The sequence below is a fragment of the Mytilus californianus genome, unplaced genomic scaffold (assembly GCF_021869535.1).
Source record: "Mytilus californianus isolate M0D057914Y unplaced genomic scaffold, xbMytCali1.0.p SCAF_2, whole genome shotgun sequence".
Taxonomy (NCBI): Eukaryota; Metazoa; Mollusca; class Bivalvia; order Mytilida; family Mytilidae; genus Mytilus; species Mytilus californianus.
Genome location: NW_026262668.1, coordinates 27,254,604 through 27,278,544, shown reverse-complemented (window position 1 = coordinate 27,278,544; position 23,941 = coordinate 27,254,604).

The window sequence follows — 23,941 nt, the reverse complement described above, 5'->3', positions numbered from 1 at the left end:
TCAATGCCCTCAGATGTATTCTCAAAACTTTTGTCGAGAAAATTTTTAATACTGTATTTTGCATCTGCCTGTGTTAGTGCATCACATAATTTTTGACCCGCCTTGGTTGACCAAATGTATTTACCTGGGAATGTTGTTTCATTCTGATTCAGATCTTGTCTCTCAACTGAATAACTTGCTAATATTCCAAATGAAAGTTTACAATGACAGTCTGACAGAGTAGAAATAAAATCAGAAACTTGAAAGTATAATGTGGTGTTTAACAAGTCTTCTGACATGACAACATAGTCAACTACAATTGAACCTGTTGGTTTGATACAAGTAAATTTACCAGCGGAATCACCCTATAATCTACCGTTCACAATACGTAGTTTGGAAGAGATACATAAATCCAGAAGCTGTTTACCTCTTCTATCAACTTTACAATCATTGCTACATCTAATTTGTTGTATAATATCACAATTATAATTATCGTACATTGGTATATGATCATCACTTGAATCGTCTTGTATAAAATCAGGTTCTGACCCTGTCCTGGCATTTAAATCCCCACATAATATAATATGGCCTTGATTATTGAATTTTGTGGCTATGTCTTTTTCAATACTTTCTAAAATGTCATCTTCTGATTGACTGGCATAATATGAGGTGCTAGGTATAATATAAGCCAAGCAAAGAAATAAATCCTTTTTTAAGTTGAAATAAAATTTGTCAAATTTTAACCATTGATAATCGTTGCTTGTATTTTGTAAAATTTTAATGCCATTTCGAATATCATTCTTTATCAATATACCTAGACCACCATAAAATCTTGCATTGGTGGATTGTGGTCTACATACTGGATAGTACCTGTATCCGTCAATATTAACAGAAGTGTTATGACCAAGATGTGTTTCAGTTAACAAAATCACTTCATATTTTACTATTTCTTGTATAAATAAAGGGTCTGAAGTTTTATTAAAAAATTTTGATATTAGTCCGCCAACATTCCAGACACAGAATGATAAATTTGAAAATATGTTAGAGTTTGTGTCTTTTTTCTTGATCATGTATTGAATGTAGTTTATATATAAATGGAAGATAACTCGAATTTTATATATTACTTTATCAATGACATCAATGATATTTTAAACACAGATACTATGCACAATTTTTGTAATTTTCTTGACAAGTATGGTTATACACATACACATTATTTTGTAACTTAAATATCTGAGTATGTATTTCATTGATAAATTTCTTGAAATGTTCATGGAAAGGATGTCTGGAATGTTGTGTTCCATGTTTTATTCATATCAAAAGTAGTGATAAAATCTGGAAAAATGATAATTATCAAGCCAGTCACATAAAGATTTTGATTGCATGAATGCAATCTTTACCCAATACGAATGTGCTAGACTCAAGCTAGCAGCCACTCGCTAGCAGCCACTCCGCTAGCAGCCAGTTTTCAGATATGTCTATAAACCCAAAAGTTGCATAAGACTGAAATGTTTTTTTATACTATATATAACGTTTTTTAATTTAACAATCGAAGACACCATGCATGAGTTTAAGGGGTGGATCCAGGATTTTTGAAGGGGAAAAGGGGGGGGGGGTAATTGCCGAAAACATATACGTATATCGCTGATAGGAGGATTGCAAAAAAATGTTGAACGATTTTATATGCCGAAAAGAAGAAGATATTTTTCCGTTTAAAGGGGAGGGTGTCGTACACCAACCACGCTTTATCTGAATCCTCCACTGAATTTTACATTTTCATTTTTTGTTCAAGAATTAAAAGACATTTGTATATTTTATTAGCACACCGCGCTGCACGTTGAAAGGGTGAGAAATAAATTTAAAAAAAATATAGAACACTACAAGAGTGGAGAAATAAGGAATTTCTTTTTTAAAACACAATGTGAAGCAGCATTTTTCTTTAACAATTTAACCCTAAAAAGCACGGAAATGTGGAATAAAGTTTTTATTATAAATCTTTAAGAAATATGATTTACCTCCCTTTAAAAATTATTACTTTAGAATAATTGAAATATTAAGTCTTCTTTGATGCGTAAAACAACAAATACTTGTATCATAAGGTGTCAAGCATATATCTATTTACAATTAATGATCATGTAACAAACAATTGCAGAAATTATATATAATTAAGCTATTTTCAGTTTCATTTTATGCCCATTTCATGAGATTCATTATGATTATTCATGAACTTCGAACAACAATGGTGGTAGTGGGGGACGGGGTAGCCAACTGTAAGAGGGCTGTATGGCTAGTGAAGGCTGTTAAAAACTCATCATTGTTGCACGGTAAGAAATTTTTACAAAGATAAAGATTAAAATACAACAACAGCAAACCAAGAATAGCTGAGATATTCAATACAAATGTTACAGAAAAAATATAAATATATCCCATTAAGCTTTAACATTGACAAATATGATGAAAAAAAAGGAAAGGACTACTATACTAGTCAACAAAAGAAACGATACAAGGCAATGTATTTTCCATATATCATCAAATTAAATACACTGTACCAAAGTAAATAACTGCCCTATTCGTCTAATTTTTACAGAGTGTTATTTTTCTCATCAAAACCAAAGCAAAAACGCGAAAAAAATTTCTAAAATTTTTGTTATTTCAAAAATCGTATTTTCACCCAAAAATTCAAAAATCGGTGTTAGAACTTTAAACTGTTAAACTTAAACATGGTCTGCTTAAAATTTTGAATGCCTTTGCAGATATTTGAATACTTAATTATCATCTTCGAAATTAAGTGCCGACTTTTCTGCAAAATAAATTTGACCCCTGTGTTCAATAACTTGGTATTTTGTAACTTTCTAATTTGGTCATATTCTTTTAATCATATGCATTTGCTTTGTAAATGAATGTTTTTCATAGGATAATTTAAAAGATTTTCCTATTTATTATATTTTATGATAAATTTTAGTTCAAACTTGTGTATCGTTTCTTTTGTTGACTAGTATATTTATTTTTAATTCGGTTGGGGGAATTTTAACTAGTTAGAACTGATAATAAGTAATGAAATGAATAAGCTAACCAAGACGAAGTGGTAACTGAACATAACCTATCATGTCGAAAACAGGATGAAATGAATATTCTACCCAAAATAAAGAATTGTTGTGAACGAAATCGAAAGTAAATTTTCGACGGCTTTGCCGGCCCCCAAAAATGAGCCTGCATAGAAACCGGTAAACATGAATGACTATTGTGAAGCTAACCGGCGATAACAGTCGGCCGCTTACTATTCACTAGGGCAACCTGCAATAATATTCATGAGATGACCTGGGTTCGATGAAGTGTTGTAAGAAAATATCAATTATAAGGATAAAATAATGTTTGCTGATTATATTTGATATTGCTACAAATAACAATAAATTCTTAACTCAACGGGTGTCTTCTTCGAGGTCTGCGTTTACTTAATCAATTATAAAAAGGGGAACGCTTACGTAAACCGATAGTTTACAAATATTTTTCGGTAAATTATAAAAAATGCCAATTGAAACATCAATGAATAGCCTTTTATATTTAAACATTAAGCTGAACCAAAAATACAATCTACAGATGCTTCGTAGTAAAGACACATTCCATATAAGATTACAAAATGGTTCTTATTAAATTCTCTTACATGCCGACGTGATTTTTTACTGGTTTTAAATCACTTTCAGAATTATACAGTTCTCATATTATATACAATTTTTTTCAACCATATTTAACAGTTCAGACTAAAGATAAAACCAATTACCCCCACCCTATGCTGACAAAGTCGTACGGGTTTAGGGCATATGTACCATGAGACAGTTAGCGGTAACATTTGGTACCATGACCAACGTGAATAATCTATAGCCGGCAATACTTAAGTCGAACTACGTGACATACTAGGATACCAGGACCCCGACAAGCTGAAAATCTCGTACGGGTCTAGACATAAACGCTATGGGCCATTTTAGAGGAGGCAATATCTTCTTCTACCTCTTGTATTTTGGCCAACGTGACGTATCTCTTAGTTTGGCCAGCCGGCAATACTTAAGTCGAACTACGTGACATACTAGGATACCAGGACCTAGACAAGCTGAAAATCTCGTACGGGTCTAGGCATAAGTCCTATGGGTCATTTTAGAGGCATTGGTTTCTTTTACCGCTGGAATTATTGCCAACGTGATACATCTCTTAGTTTGATCAGCGGCAATAGTCGGACTATAAGACAAACCAGGTACCCCAACCCTATGCTTTAAACTCGTATGGGTCTAGAGCAGCAGTGCTGTGAGCCATTATAGAGGCAATGTATACTTTTACTCCTGGTATCATGGTTAACGTTAATAATCTCTTAGTTTGGCTAGCTGGCAATAGTCAAGTCGGACAATGTGACATCAGAACATCAGGACACTCACCCCCTCCCGCCAAAAAAAAAAAAAAAAAAAAAAAACTGCTGACAAACTCGTACGGGTCGAGGCATAAATGCTTATGGCCATTTTAGATGCAATGTCGTCATCTTCTACCTCTTGTATCATGGCCAACGTGACGACTCTGAGTTTTGCCAGCCGGCATTAGTACTAAGTCGGATTATATTTGTTGCATAGTGTGCTAGTGGCCTAATATGATATACATGGGGTCAGTGAATCCCCATATTCAATTTACTGACCCCATATATGTCAAAGTGATCAAGTCTTCAATACCGTTAGTATTAAGAACCTTCTTCCATTGGTCTATACAAAAGCAAATGCTAAAAATAACAACTTGTCAGCTTTAAATGTGTTTTATGAATTTATTTCAATCGTTCATCGTCAATTTTTTCGTCTGTTGAAACCTTTTAGATTTTTCCTCAACACCGTGTTGTTTTTATAAAGGGACGTAACACCACTACTAATCGTGTATTGAAATAAGCTCCGCCTACTAACCCAATATGGAATATACACGGTCACGGTCTCCATGCGGGTGCTTTTAACCAATCATATTCCTAGAAATGTATAGGAGGTAAGATAATGTCAGGATACAAGGATACCAGGACCCCCCTCACAAGCTGAAAATCTCGTATAGGTCTAGCCATAAACACACTGGGCCATTTTAGACGCAATGTCTTCTTCTGCCTTTTTTTATCATGGCAAACGTGACGTATCTCTTAGTTTGGCCAGCCGGCAATACTTAAGTCGAAATAAGTGACATACTGGGATACCAGGACCCCTACAAGTTAAAAAATTCGTACGGGTCTAGGCATAAGTCATATGGGTCATTTTAGAGGCATTGTCTTCTTCTACCGCTGGTATCATTGCCAACGTGATGAATCTCTTAGTTTGATCAGCCGGCAATAGCCGGACTATGTGACAAACCAGGTACCCCCAACCCTATGCTTAAAGCTCGTACGGGTCTAGAGCATCAGTGCTGTGAGCTATTTTAGAGGCAATGTATACTTTTACCCCTGGTATCATGGTTAACGTTAATAATCTCTTAGTTTGACTAGCTGGCAATAGTTAAGTCGGACAATGTGACATCAGAACATCAGGACACCCACCCCTTCCCGCCAAAAAAAAATCCCCTGCTGACATAAATGCTTATGGCCATTTTAGATGTAATGTCGTCATCTTCTACCTCTTGTATCATGGCCAACGTGACGACTCTTAGTTTTGCCAGCCGGCATTAGTACTAAGTCGGATTATATTCGTTGCATAGTGTGCTAGTGACCTAATATGATATATATGGGGTTAGTAAATTCCATTTAATTAATTTGCTGACCCCATATATCTCAAAGTGATCAAGTCTTCAATATCGTTAGTATTAAGAACCTTCTTCCATTGGTCTATACAAAAGAAAATGCCAAAAATAACAACTTGCCAGCTTTAAATGTGTTTTATGAATTCATTTCAATCGTTCATCGTCAATTTCTTCGTCTGTTGAAACCTTTTAGATTTTCCCTCAACACCATGTTGTTTTTATAAAGGGACGTAACACCACTACTAATCGTGTATTGAAATAAGCTCCGCCTACTAATACAATATGGAATATACACGGTCTCCATGCGGGTGCTTTTAACCAATCATATTCCTAGAAATGTATAGGAGGTAAGATAATGTCAGGATACAAGGATACCAGGACCCCCCCCCCCCCCCCCCCCCCCACCCTCACAAGCTGAAAATCTCGTACGGGTCTAGCCAATTACACTATGGGCCATTTTAGAGGCAATGTCTTCTTCTACCTCTTGTATTATGGCCAACGTGACGGATCTCTTAGTTTGGCCAGCCGGCAATACTTAAGTCGAACTACGTGACATACTAGGATACCAGGACCCCGACAAGCTGAAAATCTCGTACGGGTCTAGACATAAACGCTATGGGCCATTTTAGAGGCAATATCTTCTTCTACCTCTTGTATTTTGGCCAACGTGACGTATCTCTTAGTTTGGCCAGCCGGCAATACTTAAGTCGAACTACGTGACATACTAGGATACCAGGACCCAAACAAGCTGAAAATATCGTACGGGTCTAGGCATAAGTCCTATGGGTCATTTTAGAGGCATTGGTTTCTTTTACCGCTGGAATTATTGCCAACGTGATACATCTCTTAGTTTGATCAGCGGCAATAGTCGGACTATAAGACAAACCAGGTACCCCAACCCTATGCTTTAAATTCGTACGGGTCTAGAGCAGCAGTGCTGTGAGCCATTATAGAGGCAATGTATACTTTTACTCCTGGTATCATGGTTAACGTTAATAATCTCTTAGTTTGGCTAGCTGGCAATAGTTAAGTCGGACAATGTGACATCAGAACATCAGAACACTCACCCCCTCCCGCCAAAAAAAAACAAACAAAAAAACCCTGCTGACAAACTCGTACGGGTCTAGGCATAAATGCTTGTGGTTATTTTAGATGCAATGTCGTCATCTTCTACCTCTTGTATCATGGCCAACGTACGACTCTTAGTTTTGCCAGCCGGCATTAGTACTAAGTCGGATTATATTTGTTGCATAGTGTGCTAGTGGCCTAATATGATATATATGGGGTCATTGAATCCCTATATTCAATTTACTGACCCCATATATGTCAAAGTGATCAAGTCTCAATACCGTTAGTATTAAGAACCTTCTTCCATTGGTCTATAGAAAAGAAAATGCCAAAAATAACAACTTGTCAGCTTTAAATGTGTTTTATGAATTTATTTCAATCGTTCATCGTCAATTTCTTCGTTTGTGGAAACCTTTTAGATTTTTTCTCAACACCATGTTGTTTTTATAAAGGGACGTAACACCACTACTAATCGTGTATTAAAATAAGCTCCGCCTACGAACCCAATATGGAATATACACGGTCTCCACGCGGTTGCTTTTAACCAATCATATTACTAGAAATGTATAGGAGGTATGATAATGTGAGGATACAAGGATACATGGACCCCCCCCCCCCCCACCCACAAGCTGAAAATCTCGTACGGGTCTAGCCAATAATACTATGGGCCATTTTTAACGCAATGTCTTCTTCTGCCTCTTGTATCATGGCCAACGTGACGTATCTCTTAGTTTGGCCAGCCGGCAATACTTAAGTGGAACTATGTGACATACTGGGATACCAGGATCCCTACAAGCTAAAAAAAAACTCGTACGGGTCTAGGCATAAGTCAAATGGGTCATTTTAAAGGCATTGTCTTCTTGTACCGCTGGTATCATTGCTAATGTGATGAATCTCTTAGTTTGATCAGCCGGCAATAGCCGGACTATGTGACAAACCAGGTACCCCAACCCTATGCTTAAAGCTCGTACGGGTCTAGAGCATCAGTGCTGTGAGCCATTTTAGAGACAATGTATACTTTTACCCCTGGTATCATGGTTAACGTTTATAATCTCTTAGTTTGGCCAGCCGGTAATAATTAAATGGGACCATGTAATATATACATGTATCAGTACCCCCCTTTTTTTCATCGTATACTTGCAAAGTGAACTGGTATAGAGCATCAGTGATGTAAGCTAAAAAAAACTCGTACGGGTCTAGGCATAAGTCATATGGGTCATTTTAGAGGCATTGTCTTCTTCTACCGCTGGTATCATTGCCAACGTGATGAATCTCTTAGTTTGATCAGTCGGCAATAGCCGGACTATGTGACAAACCAGGTACCTCCAACCCTATGCTTAAAGCTCGTACGGGTCTAGAGCATCAGTGCTGTGAGTCATTTCAGAGGCAATATATACTTTAAACCCCTGATATCATGGTTAACGTTAATAATCTCTTAGTTTGGCTAGCTGGCAATAGTTAAGTCGGACAATGTGACATCAGAACATCAGGACACCCACCCCCTCCCGCCAAAAAAAATATCCCCTGCTGACATTAATGCTTATGGCCATTTTAGATGCAATGTCGTCATCTTCTACCTCTTGTATCATGCCCAACGTGACGACTCTTTGTTTGGCCAGCCGGCATTAGTACTAAGTCGGATTATATTCGTTGCATAGTGTGCTAGTGACCTAATATGATATACATGTATATGGGGTCAGTAAATTCCATATATTGAATTTACTGACCTCATATATCTCAAAGTGATCAAGTCTTCAATACCGTTAGTATTAAGAACCTTCTTCCAGTGGTCTATACAAAAGAAAATGCCAAAAATAACAACTTGTCAGCTTTAAATGTGTTTTATGAATTTATTTCAATCGTTCATCGTCAATTTTTTCGTCTGTGGAAACCTTTTAGATTTTTTCTCAACACCATGTTGTTTTTATAAAGGGACGTAACACCACTACTTATCGTGTATTGAAATAAGCTCCGCCTACTAACCCAATATGGAATATACACGGTCTCCATGCGGTTGCTTTTAACCAATCATATTCCTAGAAATGTATAGGAGGTATGATAATGTGAGGATACAAGGATACATGGACCCCCCCCCCCCCACCCACAAGCTGAAAATCTCGTACGGGTCTAGCCAATAATACTATGGGCCATTTTTAACGCAATGTCTTCTTCTGCCTCTTGTATCATGGCCAACGTGACGTATCTCTTTGTTTGGCCAACCGGCAATACTTGAGTCGAACTATGTAACATACTGGGATACCAGGATCCCTACAACCTAAAAAAAACTCGTACGGGTCTAGGCATAAGTCAAATGGGTCATTTTAGAGGCATTGTCTTCTTCTTCCGCTGGTATCATTTCCAACGTGATGAATCTCTTAGTTTGATCAGCCGGCAATAGCCGGACTATGTGACAAACCAGGTACCCCCAACCCTATGCTTAAAGCTCGTAATGGTCTAGAGCATCAGTGCTGTGGGGCATTTTAGAGGCAATGTATACTTTTACCCCTGGTATCATGGTTAACGTTAATTATCTCTTAGATGAGCCAGCCGGTAATAATTTAATTGGACTATGTAATATATATCAGGTACCCCCCTTTTTCACCGTATGCTTGCAAAGTGTACTGGTATAGAGCATCAGTGATAGTGGCAATTTTGAGGCAATCTCTACTTCTACCTCTGGTACCATGGTCAATGTGGAGAATCTCTTAGTTTGACCAGGCGGCAAAAGTTAAGTCAAACTATGTGACAAACCAGGTACCCCTCTCTTCACCCAATAGAAAAAGCTCGTATGATCCAAGGGCATAAATGCTAAGGGCCATTTTAGGGTCAATTTTTATTTTCCCTCTTGTATTGTGGCCATCGTGGAGAATCTTTTAGTTTGGCCAGCCGGCAATACTTAAGTCGGACTATATTACACACCCGTTACCCCGACTCTCTCGCCCTATTCTTACAAAATCGTACGGGTCTAGGGTATAAGTGCTATTAGGCAAACGTGGAGAATCTCTTAGTTTGGCCAGCCGACAATAGTAAAGGTTAACAATGAGACAAACCAAGTACCCCAACCCTATACTGAAAATCTCGTACGGGTCTAGGCATAAGTCCTATTGGTCATTTTAGAGGCATTGGTTTCTTTTACTACTAGAATCATTGCCAACGTGATACATCTCTTAGTTTGATCAGCGGCAATAGTCGGACTATGTGACAAACCTGGTACCCCAACCCAATGTTTAAAACTCGTACGGGTCCAGAGCAGCAGTGCTGTGAGTCATTTTAGAGGTAATGTATACTTTTAGTCCTGGTATCATGGTTAACGTTAATAATCTTTTAGTTTGGCCAGCTGGCAATAGTTAAGTCGGACAATGTGACATCAGAACATCAGTGACCTAATATGATATATATGGGGTCAGTAAATTCCAAATTGGGTGAGAGCGAAGCTCGAATCCCCATATTGAATTTACTGACAACATATATCTCAAAGTGATCACGTCTTCAATACCGTTAGTATTAGACCTTTTAACAACTCTCGACACCGATTAATGACACCTACAGTTTACAGGTAAAATGAATGGGTCGTCTCAAGATTAAAAACTATTCATGAATAGTAATACGTTTACACCTTCCATTTATCGATTTTACACTATTTTGACAAAAGAACATATTTCAAACAAATATGAATCATATATCTCTCTTTTGTATAAAATTCTAGTTACATGTATTTATACGACATTTTACGTTGATTTTATTAAGCCTCCAAGTAAATAATTACTGCAATCATTTCACATCGTAAGCAGCCTTTTTATTCTTAAATTTTATGATTATGTGAGTATTTAGAGAAGCGAGTTTGTCAATGCAGATTGCTCCACATGCCGGTAGCGATTAATTCGGTTTTGTAATGCTATTTATTAAATATGCGGAAGGAAGATATTTTTAGTTGGTTCTTATGGTGTGCTGTTACACCACTGTCCCAAGTTAGGGGAGGGTTGAGCGCTCACAAACATGTTTAACCCCGCCACATTCGTTATGTGCCTGTCCCAAGTCAGGAGCCTGTAATTCAGTGGTTGTCGTTGGTTCATGTCTGTCAGATTTGTTTTTCGTAAATTGTTTTCTTATAAATTAGGCCGTTAGTTTCTCAATTGAATTGTTTCATATTTTTCATGTCGGGCCCTTTTATAGCCGACTAAACGGTATGGGTTTTTCTCATTGTTGGAGGCAGAACGGTTGCCTATAATTGTCTCATTGGCAATCATACCAGATCTCCTTATTTTTATATTGTAACAGGACTGTCCGTCCGCTAGAGTTTGTGTTTCTCAACCTATCTTTACGTCACTTGTTGTACATATTCAATTTTTGGAAGGGTAAAAACCTACTAGTTTAAAGGACAAAGGAACAGGCCACATCGATTTATTTACGAAGGACTACTCCGCTTGAAGATAACATGTTACAGTTGAGGTGTTTCCTTAATGAACTGGAAACAAAAACGGCATAATTTTTTTCTGCGCCACATGCTCATTTTGTCAATTAATGTCTCTTCAGTGATGCGTATGGTAATTATATCTCAACAGAGCTTGTGGTCATTGCAGTGTCTTTTTGGACAGTGCCGAACTGATTGACTGTTATAGGGTTGTCCGCGTCCCGAAAGACAACATACCTTGTCCCTTTGTCGTAGATTCCTTTTCCTGTTCCCGAAAAATGACCTTCGTGTGTCTTGCGAAAAATGCTTACCCTTGCCCTTTTCAGGATATAGCTTTGGTTTTCTACCCTTTTTTACTTCTATTTTTTTCATGCATAATGGTTTTTAAATTTCATCTCTAACCATACATAGGGGAGGGTTTAGATCCAATCATACTAGTAAAACCCCGCCACATGTTTTATGCGCCTGAAACAATTCCTGAATAAGTTGGTCATTGCAATTGGTAAGTTTTTGTCACAATAGAATTTTTATTTTACAATTTAATATTTTGACGTTATGCTTCGCTCTCATATTCATTTCCTTTTTATTCGATCAAAGATGGTAACTTTGTTTCCTTTTCATTTCATTTTTGGGGGTTGGGGAAATCAAAATGCAGACCATGCGGTAACTCAAAATGTCTGTTTTAAAAGTTGCATATTGTGATTTTTTCCTACTGCGGAAGTCATAAAAATAGCAAGACAACAAAAAAAAGCTTACGATTTGAACCTGAATCTGAATCTTAATCAGAAGAGACACAAAGGGCCTTTAAAAATCTTGGTATCTATTTTGTTATGAATTTATTGTACTCCAGCTGATTCTTGCGAATGAGGTTCATTTTTGGGCGCTTTTTTACTTTTAGTTTGTTTTTGTCGTTCAACATTAGGACAAGGCAATTCATCAGCTAACTCATCTCTCTTGTCAGCTACGGCATCTAGTTGCCGGGTAGCAAGCAGGTCCAGGGACGGCACAGTAAGCCGAATGATTTAAAGAGAAAGAGTCGAAATTTAAATTGCATTGATGCTGAATATCGATTTAGTGAATCAAAAAGAAATAAAGTACTAGTCATGAGTACATTGAGGTATCCGAAGACATAATTAACAGACATTGTAGAAACATGTACCGACCTATTCAACAGACATACCACATTAATTAATTAAACATCTATATAGTACAAAAATACAGGTTTATTTATTCAGTTATTATTTTCATTTTCCAACTCGACTTCTTAAAGAAGTGAACCTTGAAGTCCTTCCTTTTCTTCATAGTCAATTCACAAATAAAATGAGTTTAATTTTGATAAGCAAATACTTAATAAACAAAATAAGGTACGGTACACAACAATTGCTTTTATACACGTCGTGTTGGGTAGCTGTTTCATTGGCAATCAAAATAATCATATGCGATCAATAATATTTTTTCAATTTTATTTTTGAGACGACCCCTCATATCTCACCTGTCGTTAATAACCTTCTAAAATAACAACTTGTCACCTTTACATGTGTTTTATGAATTTATTTTAATCGTTCATCGTCAATTTCTTCGTCTGTTGAAACCTTTTAGATTTTTCCTCAACACCGTGTTGTTTTTATAAAGGGACGTAACACCACTACTAATCGTGTATTGAAATAAGCTCCGCCTACTAACCCAATATGGTCTCCGTGCGGGTGCTTTTAACCAATCATATTCCTAGAAATGTATAGGAGGTATGATAATGTGAGGATACAAGGATACCAGGACCCCTCTCCCCCCACAAGCTGAAAATTTCGTACGGGTCTAGCCATAAACACTATTGGCCATTTTAAACGCAATGTCTTATTCTGCTTCTTGTATCATGGCCAACGTGACGTATCTCTTAGTTTGGCCAGCCGGCAATACTTAAGTCGAACTATGTGACATACTGGGATACCAGGATCCCTACAAGCTAAAAAAAACTCGTGCGGGTCTAGGCATAAGTCATATGGGTCATTTCAGAGACATTGGCTTCTACTACCGTTGGTATCATTTCCAACGTGATGAATCTCTTAGTTTGATCAGCCGGCAATAACCGCACTATGTGACAAACCAGGTAAACCCAACCCTATGCATAAGCTCATACGGGTCTAGAGCATCAGTGCTGTGAGCCATTTCAGAGGCAATGTATATAAACATGTTTATGAGCGCTCAACCCTCCCCTAAAATAGCCGGACTATGTGACAAACCAGGTACCCCCAACCCTATGCTTAAAGCTCGTACGGGTCTAGAGCATCAATGCTGTGAGCCATTTTAGAGACAATGTATACTTTTACCCCTGGTATCATGGTTAACGTTAATAATCTCTTAGTTTGGCCAGCCGATAATAATTAAATTGGACTATGTAATATATATCAGGTACCCCCCTTTTGTTCATTGTATGCTTGCAAAGTGTACTGGTATAGAGCATCAGTGATATGAGCCATTTTAGAGGCAATCTCTACTACTACCTCTGGTACCATGGTCAACGTGGAGAATCTCTAAGTTTGGCCAGGCGGCAAAAGTTAAGTCAAACTATGTGACAAACCAGGTACCCCACCCTTCACCCAATAGAAAAAGCTCGTATGATTCAAGGGCATAAATGCTAAGGGCCATTTTATGGTCAATTTTATTTTACATCTTGTATTGTGGCCAACGTGGAGAATCTCTTAGTTTGGCCAGCCGACAATAGTAAAGGTTAACAATGAGACAAACCAAGTACCCCAATCCTATACTGAAAACTCGTACTGGTCTAGAGCATCAGTGCTAATGGCCCTTTTTTGGGCAGTATATCATTCTACCTCTAGTATCATGGTTAACGTGAACCATCTCTTAATTTGGCCAGCCGGTAATAGTTACAGTGTACTCTGTGACATACCAGTGTCCCCCCTTTTCAACATATGGTGATACATCGTACGGGTCTAGGGCATGAGTGAGCCATTTAAGAGGCAATATCTACCTTTACCTTTGGTATCATGATCAACGTGGAGAATCTAAGCATGGCCAGGCGGCAATAGTAAAGTCAGACTATGTGACAAACCAGGTACCCCCACCTTTCACCCAATAGTGACAAAAAAGTAAAATAACAAAAATACCGAACTCCGAAGGAAATTCAAAACGGAAAGTCCTTTACAAAATGGCAAAATAAAAAGCTCAAAAACATCTAACGAACGGAAAACAACTGTCATATTCCTAACTTGGTACAAGCATTTCCTTATGTAGAAAATGGTGGATTAAACCTTGTTTTATAGCTAGCTAAACCTCTCAATTGTATGACAGTTGCATACAATTCCATTATATATTGACAACAATGTGTGAGCAAAACAAACAGACATAATAGGTAAAAACGTCAAAAATCGGGGTATAGCAGTCAACATTGTAATATAATCTTAATCACTATGAAAACAATTAACTGTTTCAACAAAGAAACAGGAAATGGCATATAGACAAAATACATAAGCAAAAATGAAAGAAAAGAACTCAATATTGACCATAGCACAAATAACACAATGCGGGATGTATAAGTACAGATCCACGTCATAAGTATATAATCAAAAACAAGTTCGTATGGGTCAAGGGCAAAAGTGCTGAAGGCAATTTTAGAGGAAGTGTCTTCTACCTCTTGTATCATGGCCATAGTAGAGAATCTCTTAGTTTGACAAGCCGGCAATAATTAAGTCGGACTATGTTATATACTTGGTATCCCGACTACATCGCCTTATGCTGAAAAAACGTACGGGTCTAGAGGCAATCTCTACCTCTGCCTCTGGTCAACGTTAATAATCTTTTAGTTTGGCCAGCTGGCAATAGTTAAGTCGGACAATGTGACATCAGAACATCAGTGACCTAATATGATATATATGGGGTCAGTAAATTCCAAATTGGGTGAGAGCGAAGCTCGAATCCCCATATTGAATTTACTGACAACATATATCTCAAAGTGATCACGTCTTCAATACCGTTAGTATTAGACCTTTTAACAACTCTCGACACCGATTAATGACACCTACAGTTTACAGGTAAAATGAATGGGTCGTCTCAAGATTAAAAACTATTCATGAATAGTAATACGTTTACACCTTCCATTTATCGATTTTACACTATTTTGACAAAAGAACATATTTCAAACAAATATGAATCATATATCTCTCTTTTGTATAAAATTCTAGTTACATGTATTTATACGACATTTTACGTTGATTTTATTAAGCCTCCAAGTAAATAATTACTGCAATCATTTCACATCGTAAGCAGCCTTTTTATTCTTAAATTTTATGATTATGTGAGTATTTAGAGAAGCGAGTTTGTCAATGCAGATTGCTCCACATGCCGGTAGCGATTAATTCGGTTTTGTAATGCTATTTATTAAATATGCGGAAGGAAGATATTTTTAGTTGGTTCTTATGGTGTGCTGTTACACCACTGTCCCAAGTTAGGGGAGGGTTGAGCGCTCACAAACATGTTTAACCCCGCCACATTCGTTATGTGCCTGTCCCAAGTCAGGAGCCTGTAATTCAGTGGTTGTCGTTGGTTCATGTCTGTCAGATTTGTTTTTCGTAAATTGTTTTCTTATAAATTAGGCCGTTAGTTTCTCAATTGAATTGTTTCATATTTTTCATGTCGGGCCCTTTTATAGCCGACTAAACGGTATGGGTTTTTCTCATTGTTGGAGGCAGAACGGTTGCCTATAATTGTCTCATTGGCAATCATACCAGATCTCCTTATTTTTATATTGTAACAGGACTGTCCGTCCGCTAGAGTTTGTGTTTCTCAACCTATCTTTACGTCACTTGTTGTACATATTCAATTTTTGGAAGGGTAAAAACCTACTAGTTTAAAGGACAAAGGAACAGGCCACATCGATTTATTTACGAAGGACTACTCCGCTTGAAGATAACATGTTACAGTTGAGGTGTTTCCTTAATGAACTGGAAACAAAAACGGCATAATTTTTTTCTGCGCCACATGCTCATTTTGTCAATTAATGTCTCTTCAGTGATGCGTATGGTAATTATATCTCAACAGAGCTTGTGGTCATTGCAGTGTCTTTTTGGACAGTGCCGAACTGATTGACTGTTATAGGGTTGTCCGCGTCCCGAAAGACAACATACCTTGTCCCTTTGTCGTAGATTCCTTTTCCTGTTCCCGAAAAATGACCTTCGTGTGTCTTGCGAAAAATGCTTACCCTTGCCCTTTTCAGGATATAGCTTTGGTTTTCTACCCTTTTTTACTTCTATTTTTTTCATGCATAATGGTTTTTAAATTTCATCTCTAACCATACATAGGGGAGGGTTTAGATCCAATCATACTAGTAAAACCCCGCCACATGTTGTATGCGCCTGAAACAATTCCTGAATAAGTTGGTCATTGCAATTGGTAAGTTTTTGTCACAATAGAATTTTTATTTTACAATTTAATATTTTGACGTTATGCTTCGCTCTCATATTCATTTCCTTTTTATTCGATCAAAGATGGTAACTTTGTTTCCTTTTCATTTCATTTTTGGGGGTTGGGGAAATCAAAATGCAGACCATGCGGTAACTCAAAATGTCTGTTTTAAAAGTTGCATATTGTGATTTTTTCCTACTGCGGAAGTCATAAAAATAGCAAGACAACAAAAAAAAGCTTACGATTTGAACCTGAATCTGAATCTTAATCAGAAGAGACACAAAGGGCCTTTAAAAATCTTGGTATCTATTTTGTTATGAATTTATTGTACTCCAGCTGATTCTTGCGAATGAGGTTCATTTTTGGGCGCTTTTTTACTTTTAGTTTGTTTTTGTCGTTCAACATTAGGACAAGGCAATTCATCAGCTAACTCATCTCTCTTGTCAGCTACGGCATCTAGTTGCCGGGTAGCAAGCAGGTCCAGGGACGGCACAGTAAGCCGAATGATTTAAAGAGAAAGAGTCGAAATTTAAATTGCATTGATGCTGAATATCGATTTAGTGAATCAAAAAGAAATAAAGTACTAGTCATGAGTACATTGAGGTATCCGAAGACATAATTAACAGACATTGTAGAAACATGTACCGACCTATTCAACAGACATACCACATTAATTAATTAAACATCTATATAGTACAAAAATACAGGTTTATTTATTCAGTTATTATTTTCATTTTCCAACTCGACTTCTTAAAGAAGTGAACCTTGAAGTCCTTCCTTTTCTTCATAGTCAATTCACAAATAAAATGAGTTTAATTTTGATAAGCAAATACTTAATAAACAAAATAAGGTACGGTACACAACAATTGCTTTTATACACGTCGTGTTGGGTAGCTGTTTCATTGGCAATCAAAATAATCATATGCGATCAATAATATTTTTTCAATTTTATTTTTGAGACGACCCCTCATATCTCACCTGTCGTTAATAACCTTCTAAAATAACAACTTGTCACCTTTACATGTGTTTTATGAATTTATTTTAATCGTTCATCGTCAATTTCTTCGTCTGTTGAAACCTTTTAGATTTTTCCTCAACACCGTGTTGTTTTTATAAAGGGACGTAACACCACTACTAATCGTGTATTGAAATAAGCTCCGCCTACTAACCCAATATGGTCTCCGTGCGGGTGCTTTTAACCAATCATATTCCTAGAAATGTATAGGAGGTATGATAATGTGAGGATACAAGGATACCAGGACCCCTCTCCCCCCACAAGCTGAAAATTTCGTACGGGTCTAGCCATAAACACTATTGGCCATTTTAAACGCAATGTCTTATTCTGCTTCTTGTATCATGGCCAACGTGACGTATCTCTTAGTTTGGCCAGCCGGCAATACTTAAGTCGAACTATGTGACATACTGGGATACCAGGATCCCTACAAGCTAAAAAAAACTCGTGCGGGTCTAGGCATAAGTCATATGGGTCATTTCAGAGACATTGGCTTCTACTACCGTTGGTATCATTTCCAACGTGATGAATCTCTTAGTTTGATCAGCCGGCAATAACCGCACTATGTGACAAACCAGGTAAACCCAACCCTATGCATAAGCTCATACGGGTCTAGAGCATCAGTGCTGTGAGCCATTTCAGAGGCAATGTATATAAACATGTTTATGAGCGCTCAACCCTCCCCTAAAATAGCCGGACTATGTGACAAACCAGGTACCCCCAACCCTATGCTTAAAGCTCGTACGGGTCTAGAGCATCAATGCTGTGAGCCATTTTAGAGACAATGTATACTTTTACCCCTGGTATCATGGTTAACGTTAATAATCTCTTAGTTTGGCCAGCCGATAATAATTAAATTGGACTATGTAATATATATCAGGTACCCCCCTTTTGTTCATTGTATGCTTGCAAAGTGTACTGGTATAGAGCATCAGTGATATGAGCCATTTTAGAGGCAATCTCTACTACTACCTCTGGTACCATGGTCAACGTGGAGAATCTCTAAGTTTGGCCAGGCGGCAAAAGTTAAGTCAAACTATGTGACAAACCAGGTACCCCACCCTTCACCCAATAGAAAAAGCTCGTATGATTCAAGGGCATAAATGCTAAGGGCCATTTTATGGTCAATTTTATTTTACATCTTGTATTGTGGCCAACGTGGAGAATCTCTTAGTTTGGCCAGCCGACAATAGTAAAGGTTAACAATGAGACAAACCAAGTACCCCAATCCTATACTGAAAACTCGTACTGGTCTAGAGCATCAGTGCTAATGGCCCTTTTTTGGGCAGTATATCATTCTACCTCTAGTATCATGGTTAACGTGAACCATCTCTTAATTTGGCCAGCCGGTAATAGTTACAGTGTACTCTGTGACATACCAGTGTCCCCCCTTTTCAACATATGGTGATACATCGTACGGGTCTAGGGCATGAGTGAGCCATTTAAGAGGCAATATCTACCTTTACCTTTGGTATCATGATCAACGTGGAGAATCTAAGCATGGCCAGGCGGCAATAGTAAAGTCAGACTATGTGACAAACCAGGTACCCCCACCTTTCACCCAATAGTGACAAAAAAGTAAAATAACAAAAATACCGAACTCCGAAGGAAATTCAAAACGGAAAGTCCTTTACAAAATGGCAAAATAAAAAGCTCAAAAACATCTAACGAACGGAAAACAACTGTCATATTCCTAACTTGGTACAAGCATTTCCTTATGTAGAAAATGGTGGATTAAACCTTGTTTTATAGCTAGCTAAACCTCTCAATTGTATGACAGTTGCATACAATTCCATTATATATTGACAACAATGTGTGAGCAAAACAAACAGACATAATAGGTAAAAACGTCAAAAATCGGGGTATAGCAGTCAACATTGTAATATAATCTTAATCACTATGAAAACAATTAACTGTTTCAACAAAGAAACAGGAAATGGCATATAGACAAAATACATAAGCAAAAATGAAAGAAAAGAACTCAATATTGACCATAGCACAAATAACACAATGCGGGATGTATAAGTACAGATCCACGTCATAAGTATATAATCAAAAACAAGTTCGTATGGGTCAAGGGCAAAAGTGCTGAAGGCAATTTTAGAGGAAGTGTCTTCTACCTCTTGTATCATGGCCATAGTAGAGAATCTCTTAGTTTGACAAGCCGGCAATAATTAAGTCGGACTATGTTATATACTTGGTATCCCGACTACATCGCCTTATGCTGAAAAAACGTACGGGTCTAGAGGCAATCTCTACCTCTGCCTCTGGTCAACGTGGAGAATCTCTTAGTTTGGCCAGGTGGCAATAGTAAAGTCAGACTATATGACCATGTACCCCTACCTTACACCCGTATGGGTCAAAGGCATTAGTGCTAAGGACCATTTTAGAGGCAATATCATCTTCAACCTCCTGCATCATGGCCAACGTAGGGAATCTCTAAGTATGGCCAGCCGGCAATAGTTAAGTCGGAATTTGTGACATGCCAGGTTCCCAAACCCTATGCTGACAAACTCATACTGGTGTAGGACATAAGTGCATTGTACCATCTGAAAGCCAATGTGTCCCTCTTCCTCTTGTAGTATTGGATTAAAGAGAATAGAATACTGCTTTTATATGGGACCATGACTAACGTGGAGAATCTTTCAATTTGGCGCTCCGGCAATAGTTAAGTCGGACTATGTGACATACCAAGTTCCCCCACCCCTCCCAAACCTGGTACTGACAAGCTCGTAAAGGTCTAGGGCATAAGTGGCATGATCCATTTTAGAGGCAATAGCTACTTCTTCTTCTGGTACCATGTTCACCGTGGATAATCTAGTTTGGGTAGCCGGCAATAGTTAAGTCGGACTTTATGACATACTAAGATAAAAAGTAATATAACAAAAAAAACGAACTCTTAGGAAAATTCAAATCGGAAAGTCTCTTATCAAAAGGCATACTAGTAGTAATCAAAAGCTCAAACACATCAAATGAATGGAAAACAATTGTCATATTCCTAACCAGGACCTCACACATGCTGACAAACTCGCACGAGGCTAGGCATAAAACCTATGAACCATTTTAGAGGTACTAGTATTGTCTTCTTCTCTTAGTTTGATCAGCTGGCAATATTTAAGTTGGACAATGAGACATACCATGCCCCCTAACTCTATGTTAAAATGTATACGGGTTTAGGCCATTAGTGCTATAGGCCATTTTTAGAGGCAATGCAAACTCCTATCTCTCGTTTCATGGTCAACATGAACAATCCTTTAGTTTGGCTAGCCGGTAATAGTTAAATTGGACTATGTAACATACCAGGTGCCCCCTTTTTATCCCTTACTGACGAAAACGTACGAGTCTAACACATAAGTGAAATGATCCATTTCAGACGCAATATCTACCTCTACCTCTGGAACCAAGGCCAACGTGGTGAATCTCTTAGTTATTCTAGGCGGCAATAATTAAGTCAGACTATGCTACATACCAGTTACTCCCAGATTTCACCCAATACTGACACGCTCGTTTGGGTCAATGTCATAAGTGCTAAGACTCATTTTAGAAGCAATATATTCTTCTACCTCTTGTTTCATGGCCAAAGTGGAGAATCTCTTAGTTTGGCGAGCCGGCAATAGTTAAATCGGCCTATGTTACATACCTTGTACCCAAAACCCTTTGCTGACAAACTCATACGGGTGTAGAATATACGTGCTATAGACCATCTTAGAAGCAATGTATCCGTTTTCCTCTGGTAGTATTGCATTAAAGAGAATAAAGCGGTGTATGGTACCATGGCTAATGTGGAGAATCTTTTAGTTTGGCTATCCGACAATAGTTAAGTAGGACTATGTGACATACCGAGCCCCCCCCCCCCCCCCCTTGATTCTAAAAAACTCGTACGGTTCTAAGTGGTATGAGCCATTTAAGAGGCAATGTTTACTTGATCTCTAATACCATGACCAACGTGGAGAATCTTTTAGTTTGGATACCCGGCAATAGTTTAGTCACACTATGTGATATACTAGGTACTCATCATCCCCCTATTTACCCAATGCTGGCAAACTCGTTTGGATAAAGGGCATAAATGCTTAGTACCATTTTAAAGGGCAATGTCTTCGTCTACCTTTTGTATCATAGCCAACATTGAGAATCTTTTAATTTGGCCATCCAGCAAAAGTCGGACTACTTGACATACCAAGTCCCCCCACCCGATGCTGAAAAACTCGTACAGACTAAAAGCATAAGTTTAGGGTCATTTTAGAGGCAATATCTTCGTCTACCTCTTGTATCATTGCCAACATGGAGACTCTCTAAGGTTGGCCAGCTGGCCAGAGCAATGTCGGACTATGTGACATACCAGGTACCCCAAACCCTATGCTGACAAACTTGTATAGTTCTAGGGCATAAGTGTTATAGATCATCTTAGAGGGAATGTCACCCTCTACCTCTGGTAGTATTGGATTTTAGAGAATAAAATATTGTATGGTATCATGGCCAACATGGAGAATCTTTTAGTTTGGTCATCCGGCAATAGTTAAGTCAGACTATGTGACATACCCGATACCCCAAACTCTATGCTGACAAACTCATACGGGTGGACAATCTCTTAGTTTGGCTAGCCGGCAATAGTTTGTGACATACTGGGTATCCCTCCACTCCCTGCTTACTCAATACTGACTCGTTTGGGTCAAGGGCATAAATGCTAAGTGCCATTTGATAGGGCAATGTCTTCCTCTACCTTTTGTATCATAACCAACGTGGTGAATCTTTTAGTTTGGCCATCCTGCAATAGTTAAGTCGGACTATGTGACATACCAAGTTCCCCCACCCGATGCTGATTATTTGACATACCTAGTACCAAATACCCTATGCTGACAAACTTGTATAGGTTTAGGGCATAAATATTATAGACCATCTTAGAGGCAATGTCACCCTTTACCTCTGGTAAAATTGAGAATAGAAATGGGGAATGTGTCAAAGAGACAACAACCCGACCAAAGAGCAGAATGCAGACTCAAGGCCATCACAGGTCTTCAACACAGCGACAAAATCCAGCACCCGGAGGCGGGCTTAAGCTTGCCCCTTAACAAAAATTTGTACTAGTTCAGTAAAAATGAACATCACCCTAAACTCCGAAACATATAAATGAACTAAAATTAAAAAAAAAAATACAAGACTAACAACGGCCAGAGGCTCCTGACTTGGGACAGGTGCAAGAATGCGGCAAGGTTAAACATGTTTTGTGAGATCTCAATCCTCCCCTATACCTCTAGCCAATGTAGAATAAAGAAACGCACAGTAATTTAAAAACTCAGTTTAAAATATGTCCGAGTCCGATGTCAGAATAGGTAACAGAAGAAACTAAGCAAAATGACAATGATACATGAATCAACAAAGCTCGTATGGATCAAGGACATAAGTGCTGAAAGCATTTTAGAGGCAATTTCTACTTTATCTACGTCCGGTTCCAAGGCCAACGTGGAGAAACAACCCGCAGTAGTTTATAATTACTTAGACTGCGTGCATACCAGTTATTCCCTCTTAACCCTAGTGTGGAAAAAAGTTAAAAAAAAAACTTTTTTCTACACTATGTGCAAATGAAAGTTGGGACCCTTAGGCATGCTTGACTGAAAAATCCAGGTGGGGTATAGCACGGATTTTTTTTAAAATTGATCCAAAGTTGGGGTCCGGCACCCTACCCTACCCTAACTTTCAAAGTTTATAAAAAAAATTCTGAGGCAATACTTTTTTCCACACTAGGTGCAAATGAAAGTTGGGACCCTTAGGCATGCTTGACTGAAAAATCCAGGTGGGGTATAGCACGGATTTTTTTTAAAATTGATCCAAAGTTGGGGTCCGGCACCCTACCCTACCCTAACTTTCAAAGTTTATAAAAAAAATTCTGAGGCAATACTTTTTTCCACACTAGGTGCAAATGAAAGTTGGGACCCTTAGGCATGCTTGACTGAAAAATCCAGGTGGGGTATAGCACGGATTTTTTTTAAAATTGATCCAAAGTTGGGGTCCGGCACCCTACCCTACCCTAACTTTCAAAGTTTATAAAAAAAATTCTGAGGCAATACTTTTTTCCACACTAGGTGCAAATGAAAGTTGGGACCCTTAGGCATGCTTGACTGAAAAATCCAGGTGGGGTATAGCACGGATTTTTTTTAAAATTGATCCAAAGTTGGGGTCCGGCACCCTACCCTACCCTAACTTTCAAAGTTTATAAAAAAAATTCTGAGGCAATACTTTTTTCCACACTAGGTGCAAATGAAAGTTGGGACCCTTAGGCATGCTTGACTGAAAAATCCAGGTGGGGTATAGCACGG